This window comes from Topomyia yanbarensis, chromosome 2, assembly GCF_030247195.1.
Source record: "Topomyia yanbarensis strain Yona2022 chromosome 2, ASM3024719v1, whole genome shotgun sequence".
NCBI classification, from domain to species: Eukaryota; Metazoa; Arthropoda; class Insecta; order Diptera; family Culicidae; genus Topomyia; species Topomyia yanbarensis.
In genome coordinates, this window is record NC_080671.1 from 452,677,004 (window position 1) to 452,690,863 (window position 13,860).

Consider the following 13,860-nt stretch of genomic DNA (forward strand, 5'->3'; position numbering starts at 1 on the left):
GCAGACCAACACTAGCCAGAGAAGAAAAACGCCTACTTGAATAAATGGGAAAGGTAATAAATGACCTCAGCACCATCTAGGAAAAGTGCTAGGAAAGCATATCTTTCCAGTTTAGACCACTAAATATTCGGAAGCGAAAGTGCATTTATTTAGCCTGGCGAAATGAAACTTCCAACGAACCGTTTTCGCCAGAGATAGATTTTCCCACTCCCAACAGCGGCAATATTTATTCCATGCCATTCCCTGCAACACATGGATGGATAGCACAGTTGGCATCCAGACAGGGATGGTTTGAGTTTAATATAAACGGGAGCCGCCCCATCGATCGTCGTCGAAGCAGCAACAGACCCGGCTGACAGTCCGGAGATTGAAGATGCCTATCATACCTAATAAATATATCGATTGCAGAAGTAGCGTGGACCACCACCCGGTGTGCGATGCTTATTGGAGTTACGAATAGTACCTGTGCGTTGTTTCCCCTTCGCCTTCAAATGGTTGCGAAGCGACCCTCTTTCCTGCAGAACCGGGTGGCAAATCAAGGTTTGATAATCTTGAAGGAAATGTATCTGTCATTGCAGTGAGAGAATCACAGTAACCATTGCTAACTTTGACTGGGGGATAGGTAACGTGTTCGATTGTCCGTGGTTTTACGGGAACCATGGCTAACCATGATGAGATCGTTGGTATGGGAATACCGAAAAATACTTCCAAATAATTTAGATAATACCTCCTGCCAGCATCAACGGAATTAAACGGACTCCGAAATTCATTCGATTGTTATTCTAATTGGGTAATAATTGTTTACTGGTCCAACTAGTGTCACCATAAGCCGATTTATGTGAATACTACTCAATGCTCCCGCAATCCGTTTTTCGGGTCATCGTCGGAATAAAGCCGCAGGCTATTTGAGCAGGGCACATTGCACGGATATGTGCGGTGATCATTTTCAATTATGCGAATTCCAATTGCTGTAGATGGTTTGACCTTCTTGCGTATTTCATCGGTATTCATCGTTTACAGTATGACGTTTGATTACATATCAGGTTGTTTATCGTTACCCATTAGGTGTCTTTGAGATTTTAATGTAATGGCTGCTTACGTTTCACGTAAAATTCCGGTCACGAAAAAGTATTATAACTTATTTCCTAAATAATTTATTTTTGTTAGCTTGTTTTCGCCTACGATATCGACAAGGTTCCTCTACTCATTCATCATGTCTCACCTGCTTCCTCATCTGTTATTATCTCAACGAGCGTCTTGGAGGCTAATCTCTTGACCATAGGGTATATCCGCAGTTCGAACAGCATCTCGCCTTACTTAGTGCAGCGGATTATTCACAATATTTTCCCTCAGCTACTTTAATTCCGAATCGATATTTCTAACGATGGCCACTTTGCTTCGAGCTACCGTGTCTACATCCCAGCTCGTGCCGTAGAAATAGATAGCGTGGTTACAGAAACACGTTATGAGGACTTACTGGGGTTGGCTCAAGACCCCTCACTTCTAATCAATTGAAATATTGGGTGGCAAAACTAGATTATGTCAAATTGGACTCATTTCGCGTAACTTTCGTTGGGTCAGCTCCACTTAACCGCGTCACTATGGGAATGCTTCGTCTACCTGTTCGTTTGTTTGTACCTCACGTCATGAACTGTCTCAACTGCAAATATACGGCGAGTAACATGAGGATGATTCATGCAGTTAGGTTACTGAAACGTGTGCTTACTGTGGGAAAAGTTCTCATGAGATAGCATCGTGTCCTAGTTAAGTCGACGACAGTTTACTTTTTCTTCGGCTTCGTATATGCTTGATTCTAAACTTTTATCGTCTGGTTTATCTGGAATTAATCCTATCGTTAATTGAATGAATGAATGAGAATGAATGACTCCAGCTTCTCCGAAATATGGAGTGTTGCGTATGGGATGAGCTTCCAAAGAAATTGTGTAATGGTGTCTGGAGCAGCTAACGCATTATTTTTTCCTTTTATAGCATTTTGCGGCTCTCTGTTGGTTCCTTGGAAGCACGCACAATCAGTCGGAACTCAGTTGATGGCGCCGACGAGCTACGAAGCTCCTCGCTGCCATGATACACCCAGGAGATAGATATGTAGGCTGTCCTTAGAATCATAGATGTGAACATGTTCGATTCCCCGTTGATTGTTTATAGCATGAGCTGTTCTTTATATGATCATTGATTCTCTAATTATATTCCTTTCTCAACGATGATTTCCGATTTGGGGTACACAACATCACATTTGGATCGCCTGTCGCAATCAATTATACAGAAATTAGTACTGAAATATCCAATAGTCCAAAAAAACATTTCGATTGTACCGGACACAAAACATGTTCGATAAAGCTAAGACGGAACTGTTTTAAAGTTGATCGCATAACCGCGACCACGGAACCGATGCGTCGCCAAGCAGCCGGACGAGGTGACCGCCGACCCGCCGTCGGAAGCGGTGCACAGTGGCGGATCTTCAAACAAATACAGGCTAAAACCTCAAATTTTTCCCAATTTGGCTGAAGATCATAAATTAAGCTAATTTTGAGGTGCCGAGCTCATTTTAGATGTCAAAAGTCATAAAAAATAGATTCATTTTTCCATACACTGTTATCAAACCTTTTCGCTTTTCTCAATTGAAATTGCACTGAAAAACGACTTATTAAGGGGTTATATATGTTGAGAGGCGGGAAAAAGGGAAAAGCTTGAATTTTTGTAAAGGAATGTAGCCATACTTTATGAAACACTTGTTATACGTGTAGCGTAGGACAATGCCCAATTGGCATAATTCACTTGAGAATATGAAAAAAAACATTAATAATTGCCGAAGTTATTGCAATTTCTGCAAAAGAATTTATTTTAAAGAGGTTTACCGTGACTACGATTCCAGTCCAACAGCTCATTAGTGTATGTGCCTGTGGTGTCCTTGATCGATTGATAAAAAAAAATTTCTAAAAAATAAACGATATTTTCACCTAAAAAAGTATTAAAAAATTCATAACATTAATATAAAAATTTTGACGAAAAAATGGAATCGTTCAAGGACACGGCAGTTTAATAACGAACAAATAAAAAAAAAGTTTTGAGATCGGTTGAAAACTTTTTGCTCTTCTCAATAGAAAAGTATTGCAATTACTCTGAAAACCGACTTTTTAACGGAGGCCCGGAGGGCCGAGTGACTATTATCTTTCGATTCAGCTCGTCGAGTTCAGCAAATGTCTGTGTGTATATCAGCGTCTGTGTGCGTACGCGAGCACAATCTTACTCACTTTTCTCAGAGATGGCTGAACTGATTTTTACAAACTCAAATGAAAGGTGCAAAGTTCCCATAGGCTGCTATTGAATTTCTAATGGATCCGACCTCCGGTTCCGGAACTACATGGTGAGGAGTACGATCACGTAGAAAATGTCGATTTTAATAAATTCTGCAATGAATGTATAATAGTGAAATTTTTTCCAAAATGTGACCACAACTGCTTCGATTTGTAGTACTAGGTCACTAACAGCCAGCCAAAGTCTCTTAGGTCACATTGACCACCATAGACGGTTCCGGAAAAGCCCGGGAAAAGCGGCCATCTTTCAAAATTAACGAACTCACATAAGTTTCCCGGAAATGGTTGCGTCGATTTTCACAAACTGAATCCTAAATGATAGCTATAATATCCCCACAGATGTCTATAAAATTTCGCACGGATCGCTTATATGGTTCCGGAAATACAGACACATATGAAATTCCCATATAAGCCGGAACTCAAAATTTTTTTCAAAGGGGGACCCCATGAAATTTCAGAAATCGAATTCGTATTTTTGATGCCAAACATCTTTAAAATGCAAGAAACTTCAAGATTTTATGTTATCTCGAAATTTTTGCCTTTCTCATATAAAGAAAGGCTATGCAATCACTGAAAAAACGACATATACCATTCGATTCAGTTAATCGAGATCGGCAATGGTCTGTGTGTATGTGTGTGTGTCATTTAAACTCACACAATTTCCCCAGAGATGGCTGAACCGATTTTCGCAAACTTAGTTTCATCTGAAAGGTATAACGCTCCCATAAGCTGCTATTGAATTTTTAGTTGATCCAACTTCCGGTTCCGGAGTTAAGGGTTGAAGAGTGCGGTCACACAGCAAATTCCCATATAAACTGGTACCACCATGATGTTCAAATGATGTAAAACATATTAAAATTGATGTAACATTACTCTAGTTTGCGGGTCTGGATCACTAATGATCAACGGAAGCAGCTTTGACCACATTGGCCACCTATGACGGTTCTTGATGCCCCCGGAGAACTCACCAAGTTCCTAAACCAATATCACACCTATTTCCCAGCGAATTCTCTACCGATTTTTACAAACTTGATTTCAAATGAAAGATACAGTAATGCTACTGAATTTCAATCGGTTCTAACTCTTGGTTCCGGAGTTACAGGTTGGTTGGTAAGGTCACACTGGAAGTTCCCATATAGACCGTTACAATGGTAATACCTCATAGGCTAAAAATATATTGAAATGGTGACCAAATCACTTCGACTCGCAGGTCTAGATCACTGATTGACAATCAAACAATCTTTAAATATATTGTACACTATCGACGATTCCGGAAGTTCCGGATTCCGGGCATCTTCCACAATTGAAGTCACATCGATTCTTAGGTGATGATTGAGCCAATTTTCTCAAACTAAATCTCAAATGGATACAATATGCAGTTGGATGTAGCATCGTGCCCCCTCCTCTTACCCTTACACCTTTTCCCTTCATCACCCTCTCCCCCTGGATCACCCTCATACCTGCATTCCCTTCATACACCCCGTATACCGGAATAAAATGAAGGGTTTCTTACGCCCCCTTCATTCTCAAACCACTAAACCCCACTCCCTCCGCTTCCAAACCCATTCACCCAAAATTTCAAAATCTGATCACATGAATATAACATTGAACTCAGGCTGATAAAGTCAATGAAATATCATACTTTTTGCCTTTCTCATATAGAAAGGTTAGGCAATCACACACAGAGCAAGGAGTTGAAGGAAGAAAGTTTAGAAAAGCGTGGAATAGGGTCATATGTGCAAGTTTAAAGTTTCCCGGCGATTTAACCTTTTGTCTTCTGCAACGCAGGGGTGCGAACGCGAATTACCTGAGTTTGCGGCATGCCCGGACAAGCGTAAATTCACTTAATGACTTATGCTGCAGGAACCGTGAAACTCTAAGCTTGCTTATATGACCCTATTCTACGCTTTTCTAAACTTTCTTCCTTCAACTCCTCGCTCTTCCTTCAGTACTATGGCTCGAAATATTGAAAAATATTTCACACCTTCCAGTCCCTTGCTAATTAAATATCGTTACAATATAGAGAAGGAAAAAGATTGACTCACTCCAAGTCAATAATAAAAAAGAAAAAAAACAGCCAAGAAATCATAGTTTGGATAAATGAGAAAGGCACAACTGCATCACTAGGTGGATTAAAACAGGGTTTTCAATATTAATGTTGCTGTTTTTTCTTTTACAAAGTTTTAGAACTTGAATGATGATTTCTTCTCTTGTATATAGTTGTCTTGTTGTGTATAATAAAAATGTAATATATACATTTGGAAGCTTATAATGAATATAAACAACGAAATAATTCTCGTGTTCATGATTGAGAAAGGCACAATTGCCCCATTAGGTGGATTGAAACAGGTTTTGGCAATCGTAGTTACCGCAAAGACGTTTTTAAGAAAACATGATTTCGAGATAATCGCTTTTAAAGTTTCAAAGATAAGCCACACCTCCGTAAGGGAGCAAGCTGAACAACGCTATAACTTGAACTATATACCTAAAAATATCACGAAAACATTTCAGTGAGCCTAAAGATATATTGTCTATTCATCTGCAAATCTGTTGGAACAGCAAAATCTGCATTCACTATTCACTCCAAATGTGAATATATTTCCTACAGAATTTCTTTCACAGCACCTAAACCTTTTGGAATAAATTAAAAATCTTTTTTCACAGAAAAAAATTATTTCCCAGGAATCGGGAATCCCGGGAAATTCAAAAATCCCGGGATTCCCGGGAAATAAATTTCCGGGTTGGAAGCTCTAACCGTAACCAAAAATTCAAATGCAACGCCATATATATTCGGGCGAACTAGTTTTTTGAAAACACAAATAGTTTCATGAATTACTTTGCTATTTGTCACAATAGGAAACCTTTGAGATTTCAAAAATGAGTGTTTTTTTGCAATGTCTTAATTTGGGTGCGTGGGTAGTCAAGGAAGGGGAGGGGGGTTGATGAAAGGTGGAGGTGTTAGGGTAAGTGCGATACTACACCCAACTGCATATTATACCTTCCATTTGAGAATGGTTTTGAGAAAATCGGTTCGGTCATCTTCGAGTAACCGATGCGCAATTGTTGTTCACACACATACGCACAGACACGTACACTTAAGAATACACACATATTTTCCGAACGCAACGAAGTGAGTTGAATGATATAAGAGTGTCGGTCAACAATTTCAAGCAATTTGTAACTCATTTCAATTATTTTTGCATCATTTATACGTATTTTGATTACCGGTTTATATGGGAATTTCGCATGTATCCGCATACTTGAATCCGTAACACAGGAACCAGAACTCCGATTCGAAGGAAATTTAATAGCATTCATCAGGGATGTTCTAGCTTTCATTTGAGACTCATTTTGTGAAAATCGAGTCAGACATTTATGAGAAGCAGATGTGAATTCAACTCAGGAACACAACCACTTTCCCGAAGCTTCCGGTTCCACCGAAGTTGTCCAATGTGGTCAACGGGGATTTGATTGGGCATCAGTGAGCTGCAACTATAAATTCAAACGTTTTCGAACACATTTTATGAAGTTTTGCATCTTTTAGATTCCATGCTGATTCCGATTTATATGGAAATTTCATGCGTGACCCCACTCTTCAACCTGTAACTCCTGAACCGGAAGTCGGAATTAAATGAAATTCAACAGCGGCCTATGGGAATGTTGTAGCTTTCATTTGAGACTAAGCTTGAAAAAATCGGTTCAGCCATCTCTGAGTAACCGATGTGCATATTTTTGGTCACATACATACATAACACGCGCGCGCGCACTTACACAGACATTTGTCTAACTCGACAAACTGAGTCGAATAGCATGAGTCTCTTATGCTATTCGACTCCGGGCCTCGGTTGAAAAGTCGGTTTCTAGAATGATTGCACAGCCTTTCTATAGAAGAAAGGCAAAAGGGTGTTCTTAGTTTTCACATGACATATTTGAGCATATGTTTCATTCGAAATGCAATAGAGATACGAAGCGTTTAAATATCGCACGTGGAAGGAGTCTTTTGAAAATTTTTATCTCCAATCATCCGTATTACTCAGTTAAGGAAAATATATTTCTAAGATAGTCATGAATTTCCTTAATTATAGTGAATATATAAGCTTTGAATAGAGCTGAATTAAATTTGAGTTGATGTAGTTTTCGATTTCTGGTCACCTGTCTACCCATAGTGTAACGTTTCGAAGGAATACCTCTTTCATCTTAAGGGTGTGAACATTTGAAAATAGTTGTAGTTTTCCCATAATGCAAATATTTTGCCAATTTTCTATGGACTGCAAATATTTTATTTGCCATTTAGGATGTATTATTAAACTTGTTTCCGCGATTGGCTCTCTTCTACACCAAAATGCAAAAAAAACTATTTATAGGGTAACAGCAGACAAAAAATAGTTTTGTTTTCACAAATCTTCACAATTACATCGCACACATAAAATTAGCTTGGATATTAATAAATATTTCAGATTTGCAGAAGATCTCATCACACAACTTAGAAATGGATACAGAAATAGCTAGATAGATGTGACAGTTGAGTTGAGATAGAAATGGGGAGGGGGGAGGGGCATGTGAGGAATGGCAAACGATGGTTAATGCCGTGACCTTATTTTTATAGGTATATTATGCGACATATTGATTCCTTACATCCTTATCATAAATAATGTAAGTAGTGATTTTTGCGCCATGACCAGTATAAACTAAATCTTGCAAAAGAGCTAAATTACAGTTACTTTCGGTGATGCCACGAGTATAATTATATGAGAAATCTTTTATCTCACTACTAGGTGAATTACTTGATGATCTGTGTATTAATATACCATCCAACATTTACCTCACGATTGAACGAAACGCCTCATCCAAGGAATAAATACATGAACTCACTGTTTCACTATGAACACATTATTTTGTCTTTGAAGTGAACTTACATATTGATTTTTGAGAAATAGTTTATATGTTATAGAGGTAATTAACAAAATGCTTTCAATTTCGAATTCCTTGATTCACGTAGATGTGTTTTCATACCCTGATATTCAAAATCGTTTCAGTTTTGTCCCTAAAACACCCGTAAAGCAATGCTCTGTATGAAACGATCTCATTTTTAGTTAGTGGAGATTGGTAAGCGAGGAATAAAAATACAAAATGTTTAATACTGTTTAATCCCGTGAACGGATTTTGACAATCTATAGCTTGTTGAAAAGGAATTTTAAGTTTTCTAGTTATGTGCAATATGACTGATTTACTTTGCTCGAAAGTTATTTGCTTTAAGGGACCACTTCAATGTACAAAATACGTTGGCAGCGAAAATATTTTAGGAACACTGTTGGTTGCTTTGATGGTTTTAACAAGACATGTCAAGCAAAAATCTAGCGTTTTATTTGAAAAAGTCACCTTTTACAGTTTGTTATATTATGTATAGCAACGAACATGGTTCGCAAAAAGAGAATACAACCTCAATAGACAGAGAGTAAAGCGTCGCTAGCACTGGTCGAAGCATTTTTTTGTCTCATCAGTAATTTTTCCGGGTACAAACAAATCAATGAAATGGTTAACGGTATACTGCAGTGGAACAGACGCTTCAACCAATAGATGCATAGAAACAAATGACACCTTATTTTATCTAAGAAATGTAATCTCTATTTTATAATTACTTTGACACCAGTTTCTAAAAGAAAATTACAAAACTAGCTCACGCTAAATAACACATGGCGTTGCACTCGAATATTTGGTATAATCACTGTGGTTGTATGCCGAATATGTTCCGTTTTGTTTACAATTGTAGTTCATAATTTAAGAAACACTGGTTTTTATTAACTACATCGACTAAAAGAGTCGAGCATTGAACAATGTTTATGATGTCAAGAGATTAGTCGCGATTTACGTTCATGAGTTTGCGGCATGCCCGCATCTCATTTCTCTAGCAGAGTAATGTGATTCACGTTTATGATTTTGGGAGTTTAGACACGAATTTCATAACTTCTTTGCGCGTTATCATGATTTTTTTGTTGAGTTTCCTATCAGATTTTTGAAGAGGAATATGAACGGGATCATGAAAGCGTAATCGATCAGCGATATTTTATAGTTGTGTGAATTAATTCATTACCACGAATTGTGACTCTGTAATGTATTTTTGGTGCTCAGCGTAGTATTCGCTGAATCTTATTTAATAAAGAACGATGTTCAGGATCCTAATAGTTTTCTTATATCTACCGGTCGCACCTATGACTGGTGGGATACAACTATGTAATTCTTTTATGAAACAGCTCGTGAAATGAAATTATATGTATGAAACATATGTCAAATTTTGTAAAATAGGCCACGTGAAATTTTCAAGGCTATGTGCGGAGTTGCATGAAAGGGAAAATAATCATGCAAGCACAAGATGACGGATCCATGAACAATACTGGGTTCTGTGAAATCGTTCACCTGAAGATGTCAATATCATGCATAAATTATATATTTTATTACCTTTATCATGAAAGTGGAAAAGTATTTTCTGATTTTGTGAATTATTTTACGAATACAAATGATGAATCGTGACTAACATACCCGGTATCATGAATCAGTTTACAAGGCATGAATGGAACCATGAATATTGATTCAAGCTTAGTTCAAACCACTGCAGTGCACTGATCACGAAATCGATGTTTTCTTAGGTAATGTTCAGTAATGTTCCATTGACATTTAACTACTGATTCGGAATGATCATGGCAACCATACGCGCTGGAGGCGAAACAATTTTTCGCTCTCATCATTCGTTGTTATTTTTTATGAATATGCTTGAAGAACAAATGTAGTGTTTTCGAAATATTAAATTTTGTTTAATACAGTGTGGCTTAGTCAGCTGAACTTTACTGTCACGTCATACGTGTCTTCATCAGACTAATTAATGTTTAACAGTGCAAGCTACTAAAATCAGTCGTAAATGAGAGTGGAAGCGTTTGTTTTTTGACATCATTTGCTGAATCTTTAGGAGAGTCAATCAGTATCAATCCTACATGAGTTTGTATACATTGAATGGTTTTCATAAAGAATTTGCAGACGGTGTGGAAAAGAGCGAGTAAAGGTGCTTTAAACTAGGCTTATTAGCCAGGGCAAGGTGTAAATACTTCTGTCCCATCGCAAAGGACCAAAGAAGTGACATTAACCTTCTTAGCCAAGTGACTCCCAACGATTTATTGTATACTCCTTAATAAAACGGTCGGTACGGTTGTCCTCGTTTCTTCCTCTATTAAGATTCAAAAAGATTCGTTAATTAAATTATTCATTAAATGAATAATTTAATTACCACATAATTTTGAATCGTCTTCAAACCAAACTTTGCACAGTAGGCCTGGCCGTTTTAATATTTGCGGCATATGAAAATATGCTTCAAATATTAATATTGACAAGAAAAATACTAGACTAACTGTAGTGTTTTCCAGGATGCTTTTCAATACTGGCTGTGTAAGGGTTAGAATAGAATAGAATAGAATAGAAAGAGAATTTTTACAGTTGGCTTTTAAGCCGTAATCGTATGTTTGTCGAGAAATGTACATTTATTATGATTACAATCGACCAAAGTAAAAAAAGTCTAATGTTCGACCTTTTTTTTAAAAAAATGCATATTTCTAGTAAATTTTTTATAATAAATCAAGGACAGAAAAAAATTCTTTTAGAATCTAATGAGATAAACAATCTTTTTGCATAAATTTTAATCCAATGGTCACAAAAGTCGGATGAAAAATGTAGATGGTATGAAGCACTGAGTGAAAATTGTACCTTTATTTTTCGCACAATCATACTTTCGGCTGAAATAATCTTCTATATTTGATAGTTATTGTTTGTGTTGGGTACTATCTTCTCGAGCTTGCATCCTGCGGCATTTGAATGGTTTTGGATATTTCATTGTACAACTAAGTGCTCTTTTTAAAATGTGGTAATATCGGTGGAAAAGTTTTGTTTTGTCTGTGGTGAGTACATATTTTACGAATTAAAGGAATTTTAGCCTTCTGCTTCAACAGGCTTCACAGCAGATTCTCAGTTCACAGAATATTACGTGGCTAGTGCTACGATCCCACTGAGACTCCTTCCCGATAGGGACTCGAATATTTGACGACTGGCTTATGAGACCAGTGCTACACCCTCTAAACTGCCGCACCAGGGCAGGGTCCGCTAAAATCATAAAATTTCCATTTCACTCAATGTGCCATGGCATCAACATTTTCCATCCGATGTTAGTGATATTAGACTTAAAATTAACGTCAATATATTATTTGTCATCTTAGATTTTAAAAGGTCCGAAAAAAAATTATTTTTAAGTAAAAAAAATCATTAAAAAATGAGTAACTTTTAAAAATGGTCAAAAATGCACTTTTTTGAAACTTTGGTCGCTTGAAGCACTAAAAATTTTACATATGATTGACACATATTATATGTTTTTGGAAAGGGCATCTCACCTTTCAACCTGAATATTGACTAAATTAATTGAATGATTTTGACACGAAATATTGACTAAAAACTACAAAAAGTGCTCAAAAAAACGTTTTTTGAAAAAATCACAAAATCGCTTCTTTAAACAAAAAAATGAATATTGTTTTCGTGTTCAGCGACCCAAAATTAGTCTAAAAAATACTTTTTCTTGAAGCTTCATTTTTCTTGTAAACTAGTGTTATGGGAGCGTTATACCTTTCAGATGAAACTAAGTTTGCGAAAATCGGTTCAGCCATCTCTGAGAAAATTGTGTGAGTTTAAATGACACACTCACATACACACACACACATACATACACACAGACATTTGCCGATCTCGACGAACTGAATCGAATGGTGTATGATACTCGGCCCTCCGTGTCTCGGTTAAAAAGTCGATTTTTACAGTGATTGCATAGCCTTTCTTTATATGAGAAAGGCAAAAAGTAGAATTCTCACAAGCTCGGTGCACTTCTCGGGCGTAATGCCCCTTGTTATGGAGGTGTAACATATCATTTAATCCCAATCGCTTTTATTCGGTCCACTGGACGTCAAAACTTAAACAATTCACTGAATGGTAGTGTTGATTTCGCTCCTGGGGCTGTTATCTCTTCTTTCTGAAAATTAATGAACAATTTTGTATAAAAACACAGCTCTTTTAAAAAATAAATACATTTATTGATTCTCCATGACGAACCAATCGTTGATCTTCCAAATGCAATTGATAGATTGAAAATCGAATTGTAATGCTTGAAGAAATGTACGCTTGAAAAAAAAAATTGTTGTGAAAATCACTTGCAACTGCTCAAACAAAATGGATTCAAACATCAGTGCTACCGTAAAAATATGCTCCAATGAAACTTCCAAAAATCTCTAGAACAATGCATTTGAAAGGTAAACAATCCGATTTTTCAAGAGCCACCCTAACTCAAATCTTTTTAAAAAAAATATAACAAACTAACCATTATACATCGCCCTGTTTATTCAGGAAACTTGCTTCACTTTATTTGTGTTATTATGTTGTAGGGCATTGCGCAGGTAAACCTTACACATCTAAACAGTCGATACTTTGAACACCCTAACTACAAGGACCACCCTAATTTCATTCATTTGAAAAAATCACCAAAAAACTAACAAATTTACCAAAGACATAAGGCTAAAACAAACTATTTGAGGGCTATTAGTTTTGTATTCCTAAATACGGCTTTGGGACGCACTATGGTCAGCTTTCGATATGTACAGAAAATTTAGTGCCAAATTTTGTAGTGAAGTCGTAATAATCGAAAGAGAAAGAGGCTCACAATGTTACTAAGGTACTATTGAAAAATATACATACATAATTCATTTATATACTTATTGTAATCATTAAATACAACACGTATAGTGTTAGATTTAGTTAACCCTTGAATGCATAACGCTGTTTTATAACAACATTGCGAAAACCATCTCAAAATTATCACAGTAATGTATTGAAGCTATGAGACAATTTTCACAAAATTTGATAAAAAATTGATTTGCGCGTTTAAGGGTTAATATGACTCCAATGTTTGGAAATAAATTTTTAAAAGACTTATTAAGTACAACAAGAATGTTGCCAAAAACGGAACCCAATTGTTGCCAAAATCGGAGTGTGCCAAAATGGGAGCATAAACGGAATCATACTGTATTTTCGAAATTGATTTTTCCATCTTGTGATGAAATTATTCGATTAAATTTGTTAATCCATTTAACAAGATCTCAACATTGGAGTCATATTAACCCTTAATTTAATGTATTGAAGCTATGAGACAATTTTCACAAAATTTGATAAAAAATTGATTTGCGCGTTTAAGGGTTAATATGACTCCAATGTTTGGAAATAAAGCCAAATGTGATATCAATTGATACAAAACAAATCTATTACAAATTTTTAAAAGACTTATTAAGTACAACAAGAATGTTGCCAAAAACGGAACCCAATTGTTGCCAAAATCGGAGTGTGCCAAAATGGGAGCATAAACGGAATCATACTGTATTTTCGAAATTGATTTTTCCATCTTGTGATGAAATTATTCGATTAAATTTGTTAATCCATTTAACAAGATCTC